Genomic DNA, 26,761 nt, shown 5'->3' on the forward strand with positions numbered 1-26,761 from the left:
ATAAGAATTAATATTTAAATGTGAATGGCATTAAATGGCATCATCCGATTTCTGTGAACTGAACAGATGCGAGTGAAGCTTTTGGTGAAATTCTCTCTTTAAAAAAAAAACTTGTAATGAATATTATTCAAACATAGATTTTGGAGCATTTATGGAGTTTTATCTTTTTGAAACTAATTACCCTTTGCTGATTTCAAGCAAGCTTTCATAATAACTCATCTTCCCCCTGCCCCAAGAAAAAAGAAAAAAATTAGAATGATTGGGAAGAGTGCTGGGGGAACTGTATTATAATCAAGGTTAAATAATCAGATGCATAAGTCATCACTTATAAAATGCCTGATTATGTGCTAATCAGGCATCCAGTAAACTGCACTGGTAGCTTTGCTTCGACTGCATTTAAAAACTGTTTTGTTACATAGATACATAGCTCACAAACAGAGATGGAAGGATTCATTATGCAGCTTTGTTTTAATGCATTCCCCCATCTCATCCCTCTTCTGCTCACTTTGAGATAAAAGGTGACCTGGTGACATTATTTCATCTCTAGTATAAATAATCAAACTTTTTCTCAAGGGAATGAATTCTAGACATTTCTTTTTGCCTCTTGTTTTTAAAATTCTTCAGTTATCAGTGACAGCCATGCTCTATCATTTTTTTTCCCTCTGAAAGCAGTTGGCCAAAGTTTAGACTTCACAGTTGCCAGCAGCATGAAATAAAGAGCCTACCTGCTATAGATGCCAATATTTTACTATTAATTATTATTATCCCTTTAAAAAAATAAAATGTAAACCCTACTGGTTAGGCAAAGGATGTAAAGTTGACTTTAAAATGGCCTGCAATAGAATATGCTGGGTGACATTGCTCATCAATTTCTATTATGCTCACCCCAAAATACTGTAGCCTGAAATACTTCAGCTAGCTTTGGAAAACATAAACAATCCAAAAACAAACAAAAAGCACTTGGACATTTTTCCACGCCACATTTTAATTCCCTCCTAAGAACTATGCGACATGAATGTAATGAGTCAGGGTATGTTAGAACAGAATTTCATGGCAATTCCTAAACATGCAGCACTAAAACACCCAGCTTTCTGGAGCAAACTCTAGGGTGCTTTTTGACAGCGGCTTTAGGCATTGATGTTATTTTGGCCATAGCAGGTAAGTTGTGTTTGCTGAAATATGCAGCTGTGGTAATAAAAAAATATGCAATATTTATAGAAGAAACAGAGCCCTGAATGGCAATGAGACACTGGTGAAAAGATTCGGGAGGCAGGTCCTCAGCCAGTATCTGCCCCTCTAATTCCTTCTGGGGATGAATGAATGAAAGGTTTGTATGGTTGGCATCCTCTGGAGAAGATTACCACTTAGAGAAACTTGCCTCAGTATTTCCACAAAAATGGGATTCATACATGAGGCTGAGGAAGGATTAGATTGTGACTACCGGCACAGCCTCAGCAAGAGAAGGGATGTAAATTCCCCATATTCCCTTCTCCCTGCTCAAAAAGCAGCCTGCGGGAGGGGCAGGGGGAGTGCAGTATAGTCCATATTGGGCTACAAGGGGAAGTGGTTTAAGTCACCATCTAGCCATGTCTGATTGCTTCCTTGCTGAGTTTGGGGATATTTGCATTGGGATTTATTGTTTTTAAACAACAAGAAACACATTTTTTCCCTCATGTCTTACATAAAAGGATGCTTTTAAGAGCAGAGGGCAATACTGTCCATTTCATTCTAACGACATTTGGAACAATATCACCATCAGCCCCTTGATTCATCCCCTCAAAGGACTCCAGAGGATTAGGACACCTAGAAAAAGAGTTGGATCTTTACACTACCATCTTAACACTAACTCTTCTACATACAGAACTTTCCACAAAGTTAAATGAAATTCTGCTAACAAATACTGACTTGCACCACCAGTTATTTACTATGTATGAGAAGGTACCTTGATTTGACTAATAATGGATTATAATTTGAGATGCTTACCTTTTCTAGCCACTGCTCACTGGGTGCATGCATGCATATACACGCACCAGCAGCATTATTAAACCAGAGCTGATAAACAGTTGCATTTTTATTCCCCTCTGGTGCAATCCATTTATTGACACTTGCAAGGCGGATCATAATCCTACACTGCTGCGTGACCCATATTTTATTTTAAAAAATCTACACCGAACATCACCAGAACTGACAGGTTTCTAATTCATAAATCCAAGATAGGCTTGGATTGTTGCAACATATTCCCTAGGGTGCATGAATGCAAGAGCTTTTTCCAATATAATGATGATAGTCTGTCAGAATTCAAATGGAAACTGAACTGTACCAAAAGCCAAGCTTAGTGAGCTTACAAAAGGAAAACGTTCTCCTAATAAAATTATAGATTTCAAAAGGAAAAAAAAATGTTTCTTTTAATGGCCAGAATTGTATAAGTCAGATTTAATGTAGAACAATTTTAGTTTAATGGTTATACCAGGTAACTTCTAGGATGATATCACTATTAAAAATAATATTGACATGAGAAGCACATTTGAAAGTTCTAACAGCATTACCAACACTTAATTTAAATTCAGTTGTGGGTTAAGAAGGAGTAAGGTGCTTAACTCCCCAACAGTCTGTATCTGGGGGTCTGAAATGGCCTGATCTTCAGCAAAAAATACAAAAAACCTAAAAAGAGATATTTCTGTGTTCATCCTTGAGGTCAGTATTGTATACATAGCTGCTGTACAGGATCATGCAGAGGCCTTACACCTACAAATGGGTGTATGGCCAAACACACACACCTACTAGGCCTGATTCTCATCTACACTGGCCTGGCCTGGCAACGTAAACTGGATATAATGGAATTTTGGTTGAATGAGAATTAGAGTCACTATCTAATAGACACAAAATTAAATTTTCTGCATGGTCAAATCCTCATCCAATTGAAGTCAATGGAAGTCCAGCCATTGACTCCAATGGGATAAGGATTTGATCCTATGTGCTCAAATGGTCATAATTTGGACATAACTAGTATGTACCTAGTTAAAGAAGAAAGTTTTATTTACCAGCTTGCCCCAGTGATGGCTTTCTCATCTGAAGGATTTACTGATGGGGATGCTGGATTTGAATGTGCTTCATTTCCCACTTCACCACAACATGGATGATAATTGTCTTGGGGAAAAGTGAGAGGGATCAGTGAGAACATCACCCTGCTCCCCTATTTGGACTCCCTACTTCCTCTCTACTTCTAACTACAGCAGTATCCTCCAACTTGACTAGTTCTAGATCATTGTCTAGACTTCCTACCAGTGAGGAGACCTTTCCATTCAGGTAGGCTGGCAGAGCTCAGCAAAGAGACCACCATAGCAGCTGACATGCACACTGAAGCTTTGGCAGCAAAGCAGGCCACCTTGCAGGGCAGCATATTTGAAAGGAAGGCTGCAGAGATGCTGTGTGTGTGCACGGGATGGGGTGAGAAAGCAGAGCAGTTTGTGAGATGCTGGGAGGTGCTTAGAGGAAGCTAGGAGACCTGCAGGAAGAGAACTTCAAAAACTTCTGGTAGTTGTAGATAAACTTGAAAATAGTATCAAACTTCTAAATTGCATAGTCACCTCACATTCCCTCAACTCTCTTTTCACTGCTTCTTTTGATTTTCAAAAATTAGAGGGTGTATGTGAATCCTAACAGGTCTTGGGGTTTGGCTGACTCAAGACATTATTTTCCCACATTACAAAAATAGTTTAAAAGTAGTCAGACACATATTCAATTGCCTTCCAAAGTGTGTTTCCCATCCTCTCTCCTACTCTATGGAGCCTAACTAATCCCAGTGGTCCCATATGACCTCCTATTCCTTTCCTGGTGCCCAACCAGATTAGTGCTATTTGCAGCAATGAATACAAATCCCACAAGTCTCCCTAAGCATTTGTAGTCAATAGAACACAGCTTTTTATGGGCTACCGCTCATTTATTTATCATTTCAGAACTGGCACCGATTCTTAATTATTTTAATAATAAGAAAAGGTAATAGATAACACTCAGAAAAAGAGCAGTCTGCAACTGTTCCTCTAGGATGTCTATTGTAGCTTGTGCATGTGCCTTAATCTCTGAACAGAGAAGGAAGATGACACAGATGGACAAATAAACACCATGTTATGAACTATGGGTTCCTACCTTGATTCTCTTTCCATGTGAAATGTTTAGAACTTTTTTAGTTTTAAACATTAATCTGTAACTGCATCAAAATAAAAAAGGAGATAACAGAAACTTCAATGAGAACAGCGTTTATAAATTTAAACTCACTCCAGACCTGGCTCTTTATAATTCCCTTTGTCTTGCAGCATGTCTTTTTGTTGTTGTTGTTTTAAACAGGGACTCAATAGTATCCAATGAAAATCTGCTGCAGAAAACAGGAGAAAAACATTCAAGGGACAATATTGTGCCTCTGTGGGCCAAATGGGACTACTTATGGAGTAAGGCACCATTCAATACGAGAAACGTATCAAACAGGCTATATAATTTACACTGATTGGATTTTATAAGCTTTAAGGGCCAGATTTTACCACCTTTACTTACATTGCATAGTACCTTACACCACAAGTATTCAGTGGGGCTCTTTGTGGAGTAAGATACTACTCAGTGGGATTAAGAGTGGCAAAATCTGCCCCCAAATTAGCAATAGAAGAGTTTTCCCATTAGAAAATATATTCAAAGCTTCGTATCAGGGGCTGGCTGGTGTCCTGGGCTTTTTGAGGCCATGTAGGTTTATGGTAGGACGTAGGAACCCCCACTTTGCATGGTCTCCGTTAATGGTTCCCAAACTGCAGTTCTGCATGCTAGGGAGAACATATGGGCTGCTCTGCAGATGCTTCCCATCCTCACCCTGGAGCAAGTGGAAGGAGGAGTGTGGGGAGTAGACTGAGCCATGGCTCCACCCCCTACGCACTAGCTATTCCAGGTGGCTGCACATCATGCAGGAAGAGTATTCTGCACACCATAAAGGGATCACAATTATTTCTCCCTGTCTATGTCCGTGCTCCAGTCCCCCAAGCAAAAAGGGATCCCCTGAGTAGTCAGTGATCTTTCAGTGATCTCCTGAGGCTATCCACCACCCCTTACACGGATTGGTGCCATGAGGGCACAAGCTAGTCACAAATGAACAACTTGAATACAATTTAACATTGCGATTCTGCTACTTTTACTCACATAGATAGCACCTTATCCCATTGCCTTCATCAGGACTGTTCATGGAGGAAGGGGTTTTTCAACACAAGTGCAGGTGTTGGAATCTGCTCCAATGGGCGTTCTCCAAGAGTAAGTTACTAACTCTCAGTGTGAGAAAGGTTGCAGAATTATGAGCACCTCAGTTTCTACTGAAGTCTAGCAAGGATCAAATCTTACTCAGTTTCCTAATTTTCATACCAAAATCTATGTCCCTCCATATTGTAATGCAAAATCAGACATCGACATTGTGTTTTCTCTGATTTTTTAAAAACACTGCCAAAATATTTTGAATTAGAGGCAGGTTATTCCTGGATGATTAAAGAAAGACAAATAAAATCAGCTAAAGAAAGAAGTTCACGCTTAGAGACATCCCTGATCTATGGATGCTTTAACCAGTGTATTTTATGTTTTAGGGCCATTATTTAGGATTCTCTGGCTTTGTCTTTTAACAGATTTGTTTTGTTAATATTGTTTTTATGAGGTGAACTTATCAGTATGTGGGGGGGGAGAGAGAGAGATCTTGTACATTACACAATTTGTGAGTCTGAATTGCTCTATTGTGTTATTTAGCAAATACGAACTCAGAGATATGCAATGCTTAAACTTGCAGTGAACTCTCTGATCTATGCAGGCCCACAGCAAAGTTCAACATTATCTCTAGAACGGCAGCTTGCCTGAGTTCTGGTAGAGATTAATGGGAAAACCATAGGCAGCCTTTTGCAATCCTTAAGGCAATACTGAAATTTCCTGGCAATAAATGAGAGGAATAGAAAAAAAAATCCAACCCCTTCAAATTCATTGTTTTGTTCTCCTGACTCTCTGAGGAATACAGTGAGAACAATGCTGTTTATCTGCTATAGCAACTTCTCAGCACGTTAACACACAACACAGAATACCCCCTGCTGTCTCGAGTCAGAGTGGTTTGTTTCTCCTAATTTCTACAGGCAAAGACGAAAAGGCTGATACTTGACACACTGCTTAAAAATCACATTTTGGACTTCATAGATAGAAAATGAAGAGTTTTATAAGATTCCCATGTTAGTTAACACAACAAACTGTCAAACTTTCATGTTCTGTTATTTAAGCCCCTATTAATAATATCTTCATTGAAGAACTAAAAGCCATAGACATCTTCTACAATAGTATCATCCGAGGAAGTTTTCTTTTAATCTAAGAATTCATAAGACATTTTTTGGCCAGATTCTGCCATTTTTATTCATTTTGTTATTACTGTTGTTATTTATTTGTATTGCAGTAGTGGCTATAGGCCCCACTTAGGGAACAGGGCCACTAGTCATTGAATACACATGTAATAAAGATACTTACAATCCTAGCATATCGCAAGAGACAACAAATAGTGTGACAAAAGACAGAAGAGATAAGGTAACCTGAAATGATTATGTTTAGTATACGTAGTAGTCTCAGCTCAACAACTGCCTAGCCTAGACAAAGTGTTTTGTAACCAGTAAGGCAGAGGTGAATTTTAAAAATGGATATGAAGCAGGACAAAAAGGTGGTTTATTGGATTTGTATAGGACACTCCTCCCAAATCTCAGTGGGTCCTGCTGGAGATCAGAGCACTGAGTCAAGGTGGAGACTGAATCATTCATGAACATCCCAGGACAGACTATGAAAATGAGCAGACTTTCTGTACATCTGTTCCATATTTAGGTAACAAAACTACATCAGAACTAAATAGCTAAGGACCACAAAGAAGGAAACTAAAAAAAGATCTGATAAAGGTTCTTCTGTGACTAGGTCCTGAATAGTTAGTTGAGAATAGTTTTAAGCATTTTACTACAATCTTCATAAACAAGACAGCCTTGTTCCTCAGAGGATGCTAAAATTGCAAAAAGAAAACAAACTATTACAGTATTTATGTGAATCAATTTCAATTATGGCGAATTATTAACCAATTCAAAAGAGAAATATTGTACATACTTAATTTTGATTGCTTGGAATGTCATTTTACAAGACTGGCTCATCTAAAAAAATAACAAACAAAAAAACTAATGAGCATAATAATGTAGAAACATTAGATGTGAAATGAAATACTTCCACAAATAGTGATCCAAGATCTTAAACAGATATTTGGGTTTAATAGAATACAGTGTGCTTGAACTGGAAAAAAAAAAAAAAAACCAGAAGTGCTACTACATGCTGTAATGGCCATCTCTGCCTGTGGGTATGTCTACCCTGCAAAGAAAGCTATGTTCTTAGCTCAGGTTAGCAGCGCAAGTTAAAGCCTATAGTAGTGTGTGGAGCTGAACGTAAGCCACGAAACAAAGTTAAGAGTGACTTGCTGTTTTTTTTTACTGCTTTTTTTTTTACCTGAGTTAGTAACATCTGGCAGCTGGGAGGAGCAATTCATAGGAAAGTCCCTCATTTCTTGCAGCCCTACAGTCATGCAGAGGGGATGGCACATTTTCAGTCAGGTCACACATAGCAGCTGTGAGGGGATGGACCATCTTGTGTAGATGGAATCTTCTGCCAAACTCTAACAAGTCTCTCCTGGCCATGGCAAATTCTGATTTTTCAGAAGTTTGTAACTTGGCCATATTTGGATAAATTTTCAGAATGGTTACAAAAGGCATGTGCCTGGCACCAGGACAACTGCCCCTTCTAAATTTCAGGTCTTTGCTCCAAACCATAGAGATGCTAGAGCTTCTCAGTGAAACGGCTGTAGGAAATTTTTAATATGGGAAAAATAACACTTTCTCCTAATCTTATTCTTGGAAATAGCTGATCCATTTTAGTTGATTTATTTATTTTATTTTTGTAAAATCAAGCTGAGGCAGACACCTGGCCTGGAAAATTTCAGCTCACCTAGTCAAAGTCCGGAAAGTTATAAGAAACTGAAAACAGGATCTTGAAATGGAAAGTGCTGGACAACCTTAACTCTAGGTAGTGTTACTTGGGCCATCTATTTACACTGTGCATACGCATGCCCAATATTTTAACTGTAATATATACTGGACTTCGTATCATACATGGTAGATGTCAGGACCATGGACAGCAATGAACATGTGCTGAAACCATATGGAAGCTCTATGATGTGGTACTGAAAAGAGTAAGTTACAATGGTACAGATGGTGATTAAAATATCTTTGTAACTAATCAGGCTATGGCATCTGGTCTACTGAAATGCATAGTCGTCTAGATGGTAACCTCAATTATTTTATTTGATAATTAGACCTGACCAACTGTGAGAAAGGCCAATGAAACAAAATTTGCAGAGCACTCTTCGAACAAGGAAACACTCTAAAGCTCCCAATGTAACAAGCAAGTTATTAGTCTAAAATAATAATGACAATGAATAAAAGTTCTTCTGTGTCTCTGGAAAGCTTAATTAACATCAGTAGGAAAATAATAAATATGCTTAGCTAAATAAAAACATAAATTAGTTATGGCAGCAAGGAAAGGATGAGATCTTTGAATGGTCTTGGAAAGAAAATCCAAGACACACAAGAGCACTTGAAAAAAATTGTCTTCACAGTATGATATTAAATAAGACCATTTCAAAATATCTTTGAATTTTCATATCTAACCCTAGCTCCACACTCCTTTTCAGCACGACAGCACTTTCTGTGCCTGGAACTGAAGCAAATCAAAAAAGACAAACAATCTTTAAAGGGTCATTTAAAAACAAGGAACTTGAGTGTAATAGAAAATCAGAAGAGTTAGTGATAGAAGAGATCTGCTTGGTTAATTAGTCCATTCCCCCACCAATCCACGATTTTCCCCAGAATGTATTTTTCTCCTGTTTTGTCCAATTAAGTTTTAAATGGCTACAGGAGACTTCAATGGGCGCTAGATCATGTTCCAAGTGATGGAGTTGCCAACACTTTTTGTGACATTAAGAAACAAATTCAGCCCTTTCCTCCATAGCTGTGGAAGTCCCTCGGTAGGGGAACTGGTGCAATTCTGCTGCTCAAAGGACCTCTGGATCTAGGGGTGTACAGGTTTGTGCATTCCCCGAGTGGGGTGCAGCCTTGTTCCATCGGAATCCACGCTATGCAGATTCTCCCACCCTTCACCACTGTATGTTTGATGGAGAGGGACTGGCGTCAGAAAGCCTAAGAGATTATTTCATTCTTGAGACTGGCATGGTCTCAGTGAGGCAGCTCTGCAACCACTGAACAGATTCCTGTGCCTGTACTCACTTTGCATTTGGATAGCTTAGCAACTCCATATAGGTCTTGAGCTCAAAATTTGCACCATTACATTATTCCTTTTATAGGACACAATCACAGATGAATTTCTGTTACTCTGCCTAAATTTTCATTTACTTAACTTCATCCAATTACTCCTACATACAGTACAACCCTACATGCTCAGTGACCTATGTCTTTCACAGTCTAGTCTTACACTGAACCACTGGCTCCACAAAGAACTCGTGATTCTCCTTTCTCTCTGCCTGAAAAAAAAAACTATGGAGTCTTGAGGCAGTATTTCCAGAGTTTATATTAAATTTTCAAAGCAGCAACATGGGCTGATACTGTCATACCGAATTTGCCACAGTTTGACGAAGTATTTTCTTGAAAGCCATCAGTTCAGATTCTCCTTACAATACAGCGGCATGGGGTTTGGCATATGTCTCAATGCATTCAAAGGTCTCTGACCAAGTTTATGTTCAAGAAGCAGATAAGCTTTTCTGAAGTAATTAAAACCATGTCTATTTACTTTCTCGATAATCATCAGTCACACTGCTTTCCTGGTGCCAGAGGCCAATTAAATTGACAGGTACATGTGTGTTCCTGAAGCTTAAGGGCCAATTTAGGCAGGTTGACAGGCTCTTTTCCTCTTGTGGATAGTGTAATGTTCATAAGATATTGCATATAGCATGATTTAGTGACAAAAATCCCACTTCTTGCCTATAGGGTGCCTTCTAATATGGAGTTTTATTTTTATAAGGTATAGGAAATGTCACTTTGTGCACTCTCAGATCATTGTGAAAATATTTAACAGTTCCAACAAAGATGCAGGTTTTTTAAAGTTTCCCATAAAAAGTTAGAACAGACACACTGAAATAAAATGGTTAATGCACAGTTTTATTCTTCATCAGGGGATAAATTGATTGAGAGCAGCTGTGCACTGTTATTGCAGTCTGTGTCCTGGACAGTTTAATTGGGGAAGTAAAATAAAAAAGTTCAAAGGGCCCTAGTAAGGTTTTGTTGCTAACTCAGCATTGTATCCCAAAACTTGAGAGGCATTACATCTTCTTCATTAATAGAGTATTTGCTTATTTGTAGGCTAGTTCAGAGGACACACTATATTTTTGCTTCTGAAAGAAGACCCAAATCACAGAACACAGAAATTGCTAAACTTGTGGGACCCAGATTTTCCATGTTATGGGAAATTCCATGACTTTTTTCCTGTTCTGGAATTAAACAAAGAATGTTTTGTTTTGTTTTTTAATTTGCCACAAAATGAAATTCCAAAAATAAAATAAATAATTTTGGGTTCATTGAAACATTTTGTTTCAAAAGTTTCATTCTTGTTTTGACTTTTTAAAATATAAATTATTTAATATAAAACATTGAAATAGAAATTAATTTTGAAATTAAAAAAGGAGACACTAGTATGCACTGTTCAGTTTTTCTTCAAAGCAAAATTTTGCTCAAATCTAAACATTTTGCGGAAACGTGTTGCTTTCAACAAATTGGGATTTTTCCATGGAGAAATATTCCATAAGAAAATTTCTGACCAGCTCTGATCAAAAGATATTTTTGTTCTTGTTGCAAAAGAAACAGTTTAATATACTTGGTAACAATAATGCAAACCCAGTAGGAGATAGAGTTTTAGCAGAGGTTGCCTGAGTGGTGATCATCACAAATTCTATAGTAATATCTGAAGAGATTATTCAGCTAAATGGGCTGGAGCTGGCATAGAGCTGAAAATATGTTATCCTTCAACTATGCTCTGGTGGTGAAGAGACCATGTGTGAGAACAGCTTTGGACTTAGAAAACATCTAAAGGAGGAGTGGATGCATTAGTTGCAAAGATACTTCCTGATAGCACCAAAAGGGTTCCCAGACTAGAGAAGATGGCAAACTTGTCAGTAAAGATGACTGCTGTAGGTTATATATTGCAGGTGTAATCAGAGAAAGATGACTCGAGCGTGGAAGGAGAGATGTGCTAGTATTCATTCTTTAAGCATAGTTTCCTCCAGATAAAGGTATTGCCTTATGCATTAGTTTAAAGAGCCCTACTTGTGGATCAGATTCTTGTCTGAGCCTAACACAAGTAAGAGGCGAAGGGGGGAGAAAAATGTCACCTAACCTTCATTCTAAGCCAGGGTTCAGCAACCTACAGCACGTGTGCCAAAGGTGGAACACGAGCCGATTTTTGATGGCAGACGGGGCGGGCTGAGCCGTTCAGCCCACTGCTGCTCTGGTGTTCCCCACTGCTGGCCCCTTGCCAGCTGGGGTCCCGTCACCAGTCTCACTCAGTGCCCACTGCTGCCCTGGGGGAAGGAACCCCAGGCTGGCTGCAGGCTGTGACCCCCGCTGTCAGGAGCCGGTGGTGGAAATCCCAGAGTGGCAGCGGGCTCAGCTGCTCAGCCCACCGCTGCTCTGGGGTTTCCGCTGCTGGCCCCTTGCCAGCCTGGGTCTCACTCAACACCTACCGCTGGCCTGGGGAAGGAACCCCAGGCTAGCAGGGGGCTGTGACCCCCGCTGGCAGGAGCCAGCAACTGAAACCCCAGAGTGAGGCAGGCTGAGCGGCTCAGCCCGCTCCCACTCCTGGATTCCCGCTGCTGGCCCCTTGTCAGCCAGGGTCCCGCTGCTGGTCCCACTCAGCACCTGCTGCTGGCCTGGGGGAAGGAACCCCAGGCTGGCAATGGGCTGAGACATCGGCTGGCAGGCACTAGCGGCTGAGATCCCAGAGCGGGGCAGGCAGAGATGCTCAGCCTCCCCCACTCCCCAAACCCCAGAGGTGGGTGGGCTGACCCATTCAGCCTGCTGCCTCTCTAGGATTCCGGCTTCTGGCCCCTTGCCAGCCGGGGTCCCTGCCGCAGCCCCACTCACCTTGCATCCGGTTGGAGTTCCAGCACAGGCCCCCTGCCAGACAGGGTCCAGGCTTCCAGCCCTGCTCAGCCCTACCAGCCGCCAGCTCCACTCACCTCAGCTGCCAATCTGGGGCTCCAGCCGCTGACCTCCTGCCAGCCGGTTATTAACTGATAACTCAGAAGCCTGTGTGCAGCTTAAAGTATCCAAATACGTGCCACCAGTCATTGGAAAACTCAGCAAGGAAAAGCAAAGGGAAGGATCTCGCTAAACTAATAAGATCTGCATTTTAATTTAATTTTAAATGTTAATTCTGAAACATTTTGAAAACCTTGTGTACTTTACATAGAACAGTAGTTTGGTTATATATTATAGACTTATAGAGAGACCTTCTGAAAAACATTAAAATGTATTACCGACATGCGAAGCCTTAAATTGAAGTGTATACATGAAGACTCAGCATGCCACTGCTGAAAGTTGCCGATCCCTGTTCTAAGCCATAGTTATAAGTAACCCAGTAACCTGTTATACTCTAAACTATCAGTAAGAATTGATTAGCTGCTTATGAAAACATTAAATCATCATGTATCACCCCTCATAAGCTATTTAGCAATGGGCTCAATAGAAAGTGTGATAAAAAAAAGCCCTATTCCAGGGGCAGTTCTTTTTGCCTTTGCACATATCTCATCGCTCTGTATGCCCCACCCTTCCTAAAAACTGAGATAGAGAGATGGGCTATGGACTGTGTTGATTTGATATGGGTTGATTTGAACTAAGTATGTGTGGAAGAAGTGTTTTCCAAAGTCTAGAGCACCTTACAGAGAACAGTCTAACAGCAGCTCCCTCTCTTTCAAACCGAGGGAGCTCCAACTCAAGTGCCTCTGCAGACCACAGGTGTGATCAAAGACAGTGCAGGGAAAGAGACAGATTTAAAGTAGGTAGGTTCCATTTACGGTATTTTAGGTTAAGACCAGCACTTAAATTTATCCCTGGAAACTAACAGGCACCAGAACAGCTTCTAGACCATGGGTGTGCTTGGAGAGAAGAACTCCACCACCTTCTGCACTGGCTTCTTTCTTTGAGCTTATTTAAGGTGTAGCCGAGGTAGAGCGGACTACAGTAGCAAGGCCTGCATCCACAATACATGGTTGCAACTTCCTAACTAGATGGACATAAAATAAAGCCATCCAGGTTACTGTGGCTATATGAACAAATAACACAAGTATGCAGGGACAAAATTAGAAAGGCCAAGGCACAACACGAGATCAAACTAGCTAGAGACATAAAGGGTAACAAGAAAACATTCTACAAATACAATAGTAGCAAGAGGAAGACCAAGGACAGGATAGGCCCATTACTCAATGACGGGGGAAAAACAGTACCAGAAAATGTGGAAATGGCAGAGGTGATTAATAACTTCTTTTTTCAGTTTTCACCAAGAAAGTTGGTGGTGATTGGACATCTAACATAGTGAATACCAGTGAAAATGAGGTAGGACCGGAGGACGCTAAAATAGGGAAAGAACATGCTAAAAATTACTTCGACATATTAAATGTTTTCAAGTCCCCAGTGTCTGATTATCCTAGAATACTCAAGGAGCTGGCCAAGGAGATATCTGAGCCATTAGCAATTATCTTTGGAAAGTCATGGATGATAGGAAAGATTCCAGAAGACTGGAAAAGGGCAAATATAGTGCCCATCTTTAAAAAGGGAAATAAGACAACCAGGGGAATTACAGACCAGTCATCTTAACTTCTGTACCCAGAAAGATAATGGAGCCAATAATTAAGCAATCAATTTGCAAACATCTAGAAGATAATAAAGTGATAAGTAACTGTCAGCATGGATTTATCAAGAACAAATCATGTCAAACCAACCTGATAGGTTTCTTTGACAGGGTAACAAGCCTTGCGAATAGTGGGGAAGTGGTAGGTGTGGTATATCTTGACTTTAGTAAAGCTTTTGATACTGTCTCACATGACTGTCTCATAAACAAACTAGGGAAATGCAACCTAGATGGAGCTACTATAAGGTGTGTGCAAAACTGGTTGGAAAACCATTCCCAGAGAGTAGTTATCAGTGGTTCACAGTCATGCCAGAAGGACATTATGAGTGAGGTTCTGCAGGGATCAGTTCTGGGTCTGGCTCTGTTCAATATCTTCATCAATGAGTTAGGTAATGGTATAGAGAGTACACTTATAAAGTTTGCAGATGATACCAAACTGAGAGAGGTTGCAAGTGCTTTGGAGAATAAGATTAAAATTCAAAATTATCTGAACAAACTGGAGACATGGTCTGAAGTAAACAGGATTAAATTCAATAAGGACAAATTCAAAGTACTCCGCTTAGAAGGAACAATCAGTTACACACAAACAAAATGGAAAATGACTGCCTAGGAAGGAGTACTGTGGAAAGGGATGTGGGGGGGGTCAAATTGGACCATAAGCTAAATGAGAGTCAGCAGTAACACTGTTGCAAAGAAAGCGAACATCATTCTGGGATGTGTTAGCAGGAGTGTAATTCTTCTGCTCTACTCTGCGCTGATTAGGTTTCAACTGGAGTATTGTGTCTAGTTCTGGGAGCCACATTTCAGGAAGGATGTGGACAAATTGGAGCAACTCCAGAGAAGAGCGACAAAAATGATTAAAGGTCTAGAAAACATGACCTATGAGAGAAGATTGAAAAAAATGGGTTTGTTTAGTCTGGAAAAAAGAAGACTGAAAGGGGACATGATAACAGTTTTCAAGTACAGAAAAGGTTATTACAAGGAGGAGGGAGAAAAATTATTTTGCTTAACCTCTGAGGATAGGACAAGAAGCAATGGGCTTAAATTGCAGCAAGGGAGGTTTAGACTGGACATTAGAAAAAAATTCCTAACTGTCAGAGTGGTTAAGCACTGGAATAAATTGCCAAGGGAGGTTCTGGAATCTCCATCATTGGAGATTTTTAAGAGCAGGTTGGAGAAACACCTCTCAGGGATGGTCTAGATAATACTTAGTCCTGCCAAGGGACTGGACTAGATGACCTCTTGAGGTCCCTTCCTGCCCTATGATTCTATTATCATGTAACAGCAAGTGGAAATTCAAACAATCAACTCAAGGAAACAGGGGGGATACACAAATTCTCAAACTGAATCACCTTGAGAAATCACTCTATTTGTGGCTCCCCAGTGACCATATGACAAAATACCAGCCTTGTCCAGTCCATGTAGAAATCCATATAGACTTCTAAAAATATCAATTTGTCTAAGATACCAGGGACAGTACAGCCAATTGGCAACGTTTTCTGAATCTGGGCCAAAGATGCTGCCAGTGTAGGTACGTGACATCCAGGAGAAAACGAGTATCTCACAGAAATTGTTAGGTCACAATGTCCTTCGCTCATGAAGACAATACGAGCTGTTCTGGAGACCTCATTGAGGTAACTTGATATTTTGTTAGTGGAGGTAGAGTTTCTCTGGAAGTAAAAATTAGTTCTCTCTCCAACTCCCAGAAGATAATCTCTCTCTTGCTTGTGTAAATTAATTAGCTCTCTTAAGAGAGTAAGTTTTTATTATAACTTTCCTCTAAACCCAGATATTACTACTCCAAGCTAAGCAGCAAGTAACACGTTAAATCTTAATGTTTGAATCATTCCTGCTTCTCATATTTGGTCAAGGGCCCATCCCTGTTTGTGGAATAGTGGTGTTTCAATTGCTGACCTTTTCACATGTGCATTAACAGGGGCAGACTGTTAAGCTACTTGTCACAGGAAGAGCATTTTCTTTCCCTTTTAAAAGCATACTGCATATAGTAGCATTACGCACTGTGGCAAGACACCTTCTCAGTCTCCCCAGCCTCTGCTGCGTTTAGCCCTGGTGAGATAGGCTTGGGCAATGCCGTCCCCCTTGGGACACAGGGAAAGTCTGCTCCCTGTATCTCCACCAGTCCTGTTTAGCGTATTCTTACTCCCTTGTGGGAGAGAGTACTGCCTCTCCTCCTGGTGCGTCTTGCTGTTTTGCTGCTCTTACACTCCTGGCAGCAGGGCTCCTTCCCTCTCCGTTCTCCCCACCTTCCTTCCTCCCAGGGAAGGGTTTAAAAAGGTCTCAGGCAGCCCCAAGTTGGAATCAGCTGATCCTAATTAACTTCAGGTAGCTTCCCCTCAGCTGATTCTAATTTGCTACCTTGGTAACCCTTTCACAGCTGAACCTGATTGACCTGTGGTTGCCTCTCAGCTGATAAGGAGGAGGGCCTTTTAACCCTCTGGGACTGATTCCTACCCCTCCCTTGCAGCTGGCTGTCCTGAGTTTATCATATATTTCCCCCCCTCCCCCCCGCTCAACACTACAGGGTTGTGCTACTTAGGTCGGCAAACAGTGTACCCTTGAAAGGCCATCTGCGTTGCCATGCTTGATTCCAGACCTATGTTGTACTCTGAAGTGGAAGGGCTGTAGTGACAGGAACCACCTTGTCACTCTCGCATTTTTCTCTTTGTTTTGGTGCATCCACTTCAGAGGAGCATGGTCCGTGACAAGGGTAAACCTCCGTCCGAGTAGGTAGTAGCGAAGGCTTTCTACGGCCCACTTCACGGCCAGGCATTCCTTCTCTACTATGGCATATTTACGTTCCCTGGGCAGGAGTTTCCTACTGAGGAACAGGACTGGGTGTTCTTCTGCTCTGACCATTTGGGAAAGAACCGCTCCCAACCCAACCTCAGAGGCATCCGTTTACAAGATAAACTCTTTCTCCCAGTCTGGAGATACCAGCACTGGATTGGTGCAGAGGGCGGTTTGCAGATCTGCAAAAGCCTCCTCAGCCGTGCTAGACCATCTTACTATGTTCGGGCCGCGGGCTTTTGTTAGGTCTGTTAGCGGGCATGCCCTGGTGGTGAAGTGGGGGGTGAACAGCCTGTAGTACCCAACCAGCCCCAGGAATGCTCTGACTTGTTTCTTCCGGACTGGTCGGGGCCAATTCTGAATTTTCTCTAACTTGTTGAGCTGGGTCTTCACCACGCCTCTCCTCACTATATACCCAAGGTATTTGGCTTCTTCTAGCCCAATTGCGCATTTGGAGGGATTTGCAGTCAGCCCCACCTTCCTCAAGTGGGACTGCTTCCACCTTCCCCAAGTGTGTCTCCCAATCTGGACTATGTATAATGACGTCAAGATAGGCGGCTGCATACTTGCCATGTGACGTGACAGTTTGTCCATGAGCAGCTGGAAGGTTACAGGAGCCTCATGTAAACCAAAAGGGAGGACAGTGTATTGATATAGTCCCTCTGGTGTTGAGAAGGCCGTCTTCTCTTTGTCGGCCTTGGCCAAGGGGATTTGCCAATAACCCTTAGTCAGGTCAAGGGTGGACAAAAACCATGCTTTCCCCAATCGGTCAATTAACTCATCTACCCGGGGTATAGGGTACGCATCAAATTGGGACAACTCATTCAGTTTCCGGAAGTCATTGCAAAACCTCATATTGCCATCCGGCTTAGGTACTAGGACCACTGGGCTTGACCATTGGCTATGAGACTCTTCAATGACTCCTAACTCCAACATTTTCCTGACTTCTGTTTTGATCTCTTCTCTTTTCACCTCTGGGACCCGGTATGGCTTGACATTCACCTTCACTCCAGGCTCTGTGAGGATGTGATGGTGAACCTCAGTATTCCTGCCTGGCTTTTCCGAGAACACATCCTGGTTGCGCTTGATCATGTTGAACACCTCAGATCGTTGGTCAGGGGTCAATTCTGGGGATATTCCCACTTGGCCAAGCGGGTTGCTCTCAGGAGGAGGTGACCCTAGAGTGACCACATGAGCTTCTCTGTCTTTCCAAAGTTTCAACAGGTTTATATGATAGATTTGCTCCAGCTCCAGCATCCAGGCTGTTGGACCTCGTAATCGACTTCTCCAACGGCTTCTATTATCTCATATGGCCCCCGCCATCTGGCTAGGAGCTTTCTTTCCGCTGCGGGTATGAGCATCATTACCCGATCTCCCACCTGGAATTTTCGGATCGTTGCTTGGCGATTGTAGTATGTTTGTTGGGCCCCTTGTGCCCTCTCCATGTGTTCCTGCACCATGGGGGTGACTTGGGCTATCCTGTCTTTCATCTGCAACACATGCTCGATGAGGTTTTTCCCTGGGTTCGGCTGTTCTTCCCAACTTTCCCTGGCAATGTCCAGTATGCCACGGGGGTGGGGACCATATAACAGTTCGAATGGGGAGAACCCAATTGAAGTCTGAGGTACCTCCCTTATTGCAAACATTAGGTACGGTAGCAGGGTGTTCCAGTTCTTCCCATCCCGGCTCACCACCTTTCATATCATGTTCTTCAATGTTCTATTAAAACGCTTGACGAGGCCATCTGTCTGCGGATGATAGACTGATGTCCTTAGGGTCCATATGTGGAGCATTGTATATAGGTCCTTCATTAATTTAGACATAAAGGGAGTCCCTTGATCTGTCAGGATCTCTTTGGGCATTCCCACTATAGCAAAAATTTGGATTAACTCTTTAGCTATGGTCTTGGATGTAGTGTTCCATAGGGGAACGGCCTCGGGGTACTGGGTGGCATAATCTATCACCACCAGTATGTGCTGATGGCCTTGGGCCAATTTTTCTAGTGGCCCTACTAGGTCCATAGCTATTCGCTCAAAGGGGACTTCAATAATCAGCAGAGGTACCAAAGGTGCCCTTAAGCGTGGTCGGGGCCCATGTAATTGGCATTCCAGACAGGAGGCACAATATCGTTGGACCGCCGCATATATTCCAGGCCAAAAAAAACCTCTGCAGAATTCGATCCACGGTTTTATCTACCCCTAGATGGCCCCCAAACAAATGGCTGCGGGCTAGCTCCATCACTCCCCTCTGATGTTTCTGTGGTACTAGGAGCTGTTCCACGACTTGCTCTTGGATATGGACTACCCTGTATAGCAGATCTTTCTTGATCATATAATATGGCCCTGGGCCCTTAGCTCTTCCTTCCACAGGGAACCCATTCACCTCAACTACTTCTTTGCGAATATTATTATATACTGGATCATTGGCCTGATCCTGTCCAAAAATCTCTAGCGAAGGTCCAATTTGCCCAAACTCAGGGGGTTCCATTTCCCCCTCCCCCTCGAGGGAGGTCCCTGGGGAACTGGGTCCAGCTGCTGGCCTCCCAACCTCCTGCCTAGTTCCCTTGTCAGTCGGGCCAACTCTTTCCCCTACGAGGATAGGCTTCTGGTTCTGGGTCAAGATTCTTGTTCCTCTCCTCTTATCTGCCCTCCTTTCTCGCCGAGTCTTCCTGGGCTTCCCAGGGGGCGAGAATAAATCCTGGGCAAATTCATGGAAGGCCGGGGGGTTGCTAACTATTGAGGCCATCCCATCGCTCTCTGGGTCGTTACCTCCTTCTGACTCCCCTCCAGGAAGTAGGCTGCCGAACCCTGGGAAGTCTCATCCTATGAGGACTGGGTAGGGGAGTTTCAGGACCACCCCCACCGTCACCTTAATGGGGTTTCCCAGGACCTCTATTTTTACTGGGATGGTCGGGTAGTAATTGACATCCCCATGGACACAGGATATCCCTGTGCGCTTGGCCTGGGATAGTTGATCATACCCGACCAGCTTTCCCGAGACCAGCGTGACTGCACTTCCTGAGTCTACTAATGCGGTGGTCTTTATACCATTCATTTTAATTGGCCTAGTATATCTATGAGGGACCATCGCTACCCCTACTAGATTTATCAGGTCACATGGCTCTTCCAGATTTCCCAGGTCGCATTGCATGGGCTCCTCTAGGTTTGGGCATTGGGCAGCTATATGCCCTATCTCTCCACATGCATAACATTGGTACCCTGCTCGGGGCAGCCCCCTATTTTTTGGGTTGTGGGGCCTTACCCCTGTCATAAACAGATAGTTAAGGGTTAATGTCTCTTTTACCTGTAAAGGGTTAACAAACAGGGAACCAAACACCTGACCAGGGGACCAATCAGGAGACAAGATACTTTCAAATCTCGGTGGAGGGAAGCCTTTGTTTGTGTTTTTGGGTTTGTCTTTGTTCTCTCTGGGTCCTGGAAGGGACTAGACGTGCAACCAGGTTTCTTGCCAATCTCCCTGCTACAGTCTCTTATATATTCAGAATAGTGAGTATTTTAGTAAGAAAGGCAGTTATAGTCTTTTGATTGTTTTCTGTATTTGCAAATGTGTATTTGGCTGGAAGTATTTTAAATTGTATTTCTGCTGGAGGAGGCTTTTTCTCCAGTTTCTATAAGCTGACAGACCCTGTAACTTTTACCATCTAAATTGCAGAGATAAAAAAAATAAAAAGAGTAAAAGTTATTAAAAGTTTTGCTTTTAAGACCTGTCTGATTTTTTCCCCTTGTTGAGGCTCAAGGGAATTGAGTCTGTACTTAACCGGGAAGGAGAAAGGTGAATTTCTTCTTTGTTTTAGATTCACGGAGGTTGAATCTGTATTGCCTCTGGGTGAGGGAGAAAGGGGAAGGGGGGGAAGGGACATTCCTCCCTGTTTTAAGATTCAAGGAGTTTGAATCACGGTAATCTTCCAGGGTAACCCAAGGAGGGAAATCCTAGGAGAGGCACGGGTGAGGGAAAGAGTTTACTTTCCTTGTGTTAAGATGCAGGGAGTCTGGGTCTTGGTGGTCCCCAGGAAAGGTTTTGGGGGGACCAGAGTGTATCAGGCACTGGAATTCCTGATTGGTGGCAGCTTATGAGATCTAAGCAGATAATTAAGCTTTGAGGAATTCATGCTGGTACCCCAACTTTTGGACTCTAAGGTTCAGATTGGAGAAAGATACTATGACAACCCCCTTGAGTCTCTCTCCCAGTCCCCAAGTCCCTCCGAGTACTCGGGCCGCTCTTCGGCCTCCTTCCTCCTCTCCATAGTTCGGCCCAGAGCTACGGCAACTCAGGCCCTTGGTACATAGACTTGCCTCCTATTCTGGCGCCTCCCTTCCTCGGTGGTCTGAGAGAGTTCCTGTGCTGCTAGATGTCTCTCTACGAGGGCAACTAGCTCATCATAGGAGGAGGGATCATTTTGACTGACCCATTCTCGTATGTCCGGCGGTAGCCCTCTCATGTACCTGTCCAGGACTATGGTTTCCATGACTTCCTCCGGCTGGTGGGTCTCGGGGCGCAGCCACTTCCTGGCTAGATGGATCAGGTCAAACAGCTGGGACCTTGGGGCTTTGTTGACTCGGTATTTCCACTCATGGAACTGCTGTGCCCTTATGGCTGTCATCACGCCAGACCTTGCCAGGATCTCCGCCTTTAGTTGGGGGTCATCTGAAGCTGCTTCCCTTGTTATATCAAAATATGCTTTCTGTGCCTCCCTACAGAGAAAAGGAGCCAAGATGCTGGCCCACTGGTCTTGGGGCCAGGCCTCCCGCTGGGCCGTTCTCTCAAACGCAAGGAGATATGCCTCCACGTCATCATCCATCATCATCTTCTGTAAGTAGTGGCTTGCCCGCAGGGGCCGAAGCCCATAGGGGCCGTGCGTTAGAGTGGTCAGGGCCTTTAGCTGGTTCACAACCTCATGCAGGGTGGCTCGATCCTGAGCCGCCTGGCTCATCAGTAGTTGATTTGTCTCCCGCTGTATTCACACTGCCTCCTCCTGGGCAGCTCTCTGCACTCTGGTAGCTTCCTGTTGGACCGCAGTGGCCTGCACCGATGCCTTCACTACATCCTCCATTTTTCTTTTTGTTTGTTTGGTTTTTTTTCTAGGGGATGCTTTACCCTGCCCCGAGACGGCTTGCCACGAAGTCTCGCTCACATCCCACTCCTGACTCCACGTGTGGCAAGGCACCTTCTCAGTCTCCCCAGCCTCTGCTGCGTTTAGCCCTGGTGAGACAGGCTTGGGTAATGCAGTCCCCCTTGGGACACAGGGGAAGTCTGTTCCCCGTATCTCCACCAGTCCTGTTTAGCGTATTCTTACTCCCTTGTGGGAGAGAGTACTGCCTCTCCTCCTGGTGCGTCTCGCTGTTTTGCTGCTCTTACACTCCTGGCAGCAGGGCTCCTTCTCTGTTCACTCTCCCCCTCTTCCTTCCTCCCAGGGAAGTGTTTAAAAAGGTCTCAGGCAGCCCCAAGTTGGAATCAGCTGATCCTAATTAACCTCAGATAGCTCCCCCTTAGCTGATTCTAATTTGCTACCTTGGTAACCCTTTCACAGCTGAACTTGATTGACCTGTGGTTGCCTCTCAGTTGATAAGCAGGAGAGCCTTTTAACCCTCTGGGACTGATTCCTACCCCTCCCTTGCAGCTGTCTGTCCTGAGTTTATCACACCACACATTTCCTACTGGCAGATTAATATTCCACAATGCTACAGATTTCAGTATCACTCACAGTTATTGCACGTCATTCTAACAAAAAAGACATTGCAGTCAGAGAATTGTTGAGAGCAAGAATTTTCATCTATATATGTTAATAATGAAATGTATCAATTCTCATTATAGGTGAAAGATACTTTTCCTGCACTGGTATGCTTAGAAACTCTCATGATATGGTTATCTGTCACTAACACAGTTTACATGCCACAGATCAAAGTCAGAGTCATTTAAGCATATGGAGCTAACCTGAATCAAGCTCAAATTCTTACTTTCAGACAGAAAAGTAGGGAAAGAAAATAAAGTCAGTTATTGAAGGAGTTGTACCTTCATAAGGCCATCTCAATTACTTTAACCAGAAAAGAAAGGAGTGTGATCTAGCAGCTAAAGAGCAGAGGCATGGGATGCTATTCTTGCTCCGTTACTGACTCACTGTGTAATATTGGGAAGTCATAATCCTCTCTGTGCCTGAGTGAATCTATTTTATTTATAAAATGAATATTACGGTGCTCCTTACCTCAGTTCTTAAATCAGTGTTTGTAAAGTGTTTGCGGTCCTCAGATAAATAAGTACAATGAATTTACAAAAATATAGAATTGCGATGACTCCTTGTAATCTACACAAAAACTTAAGTAACAATTATAGTTCAAAATAGACACAGACACAGACACAGTCACCGAACATGTCCTTTGTCGAGGCTACCAGTGAAACACACTGACTGAATATGCATCCCAGCACTATGCATATAGGCTAACATTTTCTGTGTTTAAGGCTAGAAACCTGAAGAAATAAAATTAGCCTGAATTCAACTCTCACTGCTTCCATTGAAGCTAGGAGGAGATGGAGGTATTCCTCACCTCAAAATCAGAATAAGTTTGTTTAGGGGGATAAATATGGATTTAAATGCTGTGCTTTCCATTCTAAGTTCAAAATGCAGTCAGGGGGGACTTGCCCTTCACTAATAAAACCTTATATTTGAAAATAAACAGAAATCCCACACAACTTTCCCCTCTAGGGACAGGAATGTGGAAGGAATCACATTACAGATGTTTGTCAGATTGCTTAACTACTCACTGGAAGATATTCAGATACCATCATGATTAGCACATTATAAGGAATAATAAAATAAGCACTCCTTGGAAAATTTGGGCTATAATCCCTTCTCTCAAAGCAGAGTAGCTTCATGACACACAGATGGACTCTAATGCTGAAGTGGTGCATAAAATAGTTAGGTCATTTGTCCAAGTTTTAAAAAGCGACCTGTGATTTTTGGGTGCCTCATTTTGAGTTACCAACTTGAGAAACCTTAAAGGGGCCTGATTTTCAGAGGGTGATTGCTCAGCACTTTGTGATGATCACGCCCCTTTAAGGTGTCTCAGATTGGGCACTGTGACACAAGAACCTCTTAATGCCAACTGGCAAGGGGGTTACAGGAATGTCCTGATTCTGATGTGTACATTCTGGTTCACCAATGGAAGACATGTGACATCTTAAAGGAAAGTCAGGATCACACTGGTCATGAATATCATTGTGAAATGTACATACAGACACTATGAAAGGCGTTACATATATATACTAAAAATACATTCTTAGATTTGTATCAAGGAGTGAGTCATTAACAGAAAAAGCTCTTTGTCAGATAAGAGATGTCTATTTACTTTCTTCTCTGATGGAGGTAAATTAAGCACAGCAGGCTAACATAATGGATACACACTTACATATGAAGTCAACGGAGAGATGTAAAGTCAATAGGGAAGGAACACACAGTAAAAACAAGCCCCGGGTGGTTTTGCTGTCTGAGAGTAGATGATGAACTTGGGGGACCATAAGTAAAAGGCAAAGAAGACATTCCCTGATCCTGCACCTAGGAAGCTGGGAGGGGGAAAACAGGACTGGGAAGCAGAGGGGCAGGGCAGCTATCAGAGGAGTGAGCTGGCTGGAGAAGGAAACTCATGCCAGCAAGCTGCTGAAAAGCTGCTCAGAAACAGGAGGATATGACTAATCCAGTGGGCTGAAGAGCCTACAAAAACCAGGGAAAAGCAGAAAGAGGCTTAGGGCATGGCTGGAGTTGTCAAATCCTGATTCAGCTTGAGTCATTTAAGGTCTCTGAGCTGGAACCCAGAGGAGAAAGTGGGCCTGGATTCTCCTACCAATCTCCTGAGGCACTTAAGAACAGAGAGGGTTTTCAAACCTCTAGACACCAGAATTTGACTGTCAGACTCACCAGAACTCTGGTGCAACACTCCACCTGGCCAGATAGGGCACTGTTGCACTGACACCAGCTCACAGTAATCTTTTGTTTCCAATATTGTTATTCACTATAATTTGAATCTTGTATAAACTTTTAATGGTTTTCACTATAAATATATCTAAGTGCTGTGATATTACGTTAGATGCTTATCTTGAATTGAATCATGCAAGCTGGAGTGTACACTGTTCCTTTGGGGACAGCAGACCTAGTATTTCTGTGAGCATGCACTGGATAAGGAGCTACACACTACAGGGGAATGCCTCAAAGGGGCTCAGAGAGTGGGGTGCCCCTCTTGTTAACCTGAAGAGCAAAGTAAGGGCTGGCGTAGCCCTGAGGAGAGTGTGTGAATGGCTAACAGACTGGTCGTGTCAGGCAGCTGAGACCCAGTTAAGCACAGGTAAAATTCCCTCATGCTGGAGGCAGGGGTAGCAAGATGTTTCATAGTCCTGGATACTCCAAGGACTATCACAGGCACCTAAAAATCATTTGTCACTTTTGAAAATCTTAGCCTTGGAGTGGAATGTTTCTAGCACCTCACAGGAGAGATTTGCTCAGCACCTTGAAGGATAGTCCATAGCAGTGAGCTTTTGCTGGTCAAGTTAAAGTTCCCTAAGCATGGTAGCCTTTTTATAAAAGTTATATCCTACATAAGGAGGACTTTAATCTGTGCTAATGAACAGAACTAATTTACAGCTGATTAGCAGTCATACTTACTGCAGAGGATGGAGCTGTGATTTGTCACCTTCATTGAGTGAATGCTTTAGGAGTCCAAAGTGTCAAAAATGTAGACCAAATAAACATCAGAGATCTAAGCTTCATCCCTTAAAAATATAATCTATTACTTCATAATTGCTGTTTTGTTATCCTCACTGTACCTTGCATGCTCTTTCATAAGACAGTCCCCAGAGGCAGCTCAGAATGATTAAAAATTATGATATTTCATTTCCATAAAAGTGAATCATTTCAAGCCTACAAGATCAGGGTGTTTTCAAGGAAAAGAAAAATACTCTCAGTGAAAGGCTGTCATAAAAAAAAAATTGCAATGCAAATGTAAACAGATGGCGGGGAGGAAATCGACAATTTTTTTTCCAGAAGGCTAACAGCCTGACCCTAGAGCCTGATGCTATTGAATGCAATTATCCAGTACTCGAGTGAGCCAATAGAGGGAAAATAAACTGTCATTCATAATGGCTGGTCCATACTTGATCAGTCGTATCTCACATTGAAAAATAATGTGTAAAAAAAGCTAATCAAAAGTAATTCAACATCTACAGTAATTTTTCTTGTGGGGGAGTTAACATACTACAACTGGAACATTTAAAAGTATTTTTAATATATGGAAAATGTCATTTTAACAAGCTAGATGTAGGTTTCAATAGGAGTAATAATATAGGAGAAGAAGAGTCAGACTACAGCTTGGATTTAATTAGTAATAAGGTTTATCCTTAATCAGCTATTTTCTGCTGTATTCGTGAGCCAGGCAGCGGAGACCCATGCAGGTTAGCATTCCCTAGCCTCCTCCCCAACTCTCTGAAGGTTGGTTTCTGAGCTGAATTCAGGCCCCAATTCAAAAATCACACTCCTAATCCAGCAAAGTATGTAAGTATATATTTATGTCCCACTGAAGACAATGGGATTTAAACACATATGGCTGCTGTGTTGAACAGGGATGGATTTAAGCATATGCTTAATGCTGTGGTGAATTGGAGCCTTGGAACTTGCAGAACCAATTCTTCCACTCCTTACCCTTCCATGTAAGTTACACCCCATCACTAATGCCTTGTTTTCTTCTCAGTTTACACAACCATTTATATCAGTGAGTTTGGCCCCAGAACTTCAGTGCAGTAGGAGAAAGTGAGCTATGACAGGAAAAGCTTATATTCAACAGCAAAAATCTGTATTTAGAAACATTGGCCAAGTAAATTTCATTTGTATAATTTGGACACCTTCAGATTTGCTTTAGTGTGAATGACTATCACACCTAAGAAGTCCCCTTTCTATTCTAGTTAC

This window comes from Gopherus flavomarginatus, chromosome 3 (assembly GCF_025201925.1).
Source record: "Gopherus flavomarginatus isolate rGopFla2 chromosome 3, rGopFla2.mat.asm, whole genome shotgun sequence".
NCBI classification, from domain to species: Eukaryota; Metazoa; Chordata; order Testudines; family Testudinidae; genus Gopherus; species Gopherus flavomarginatus.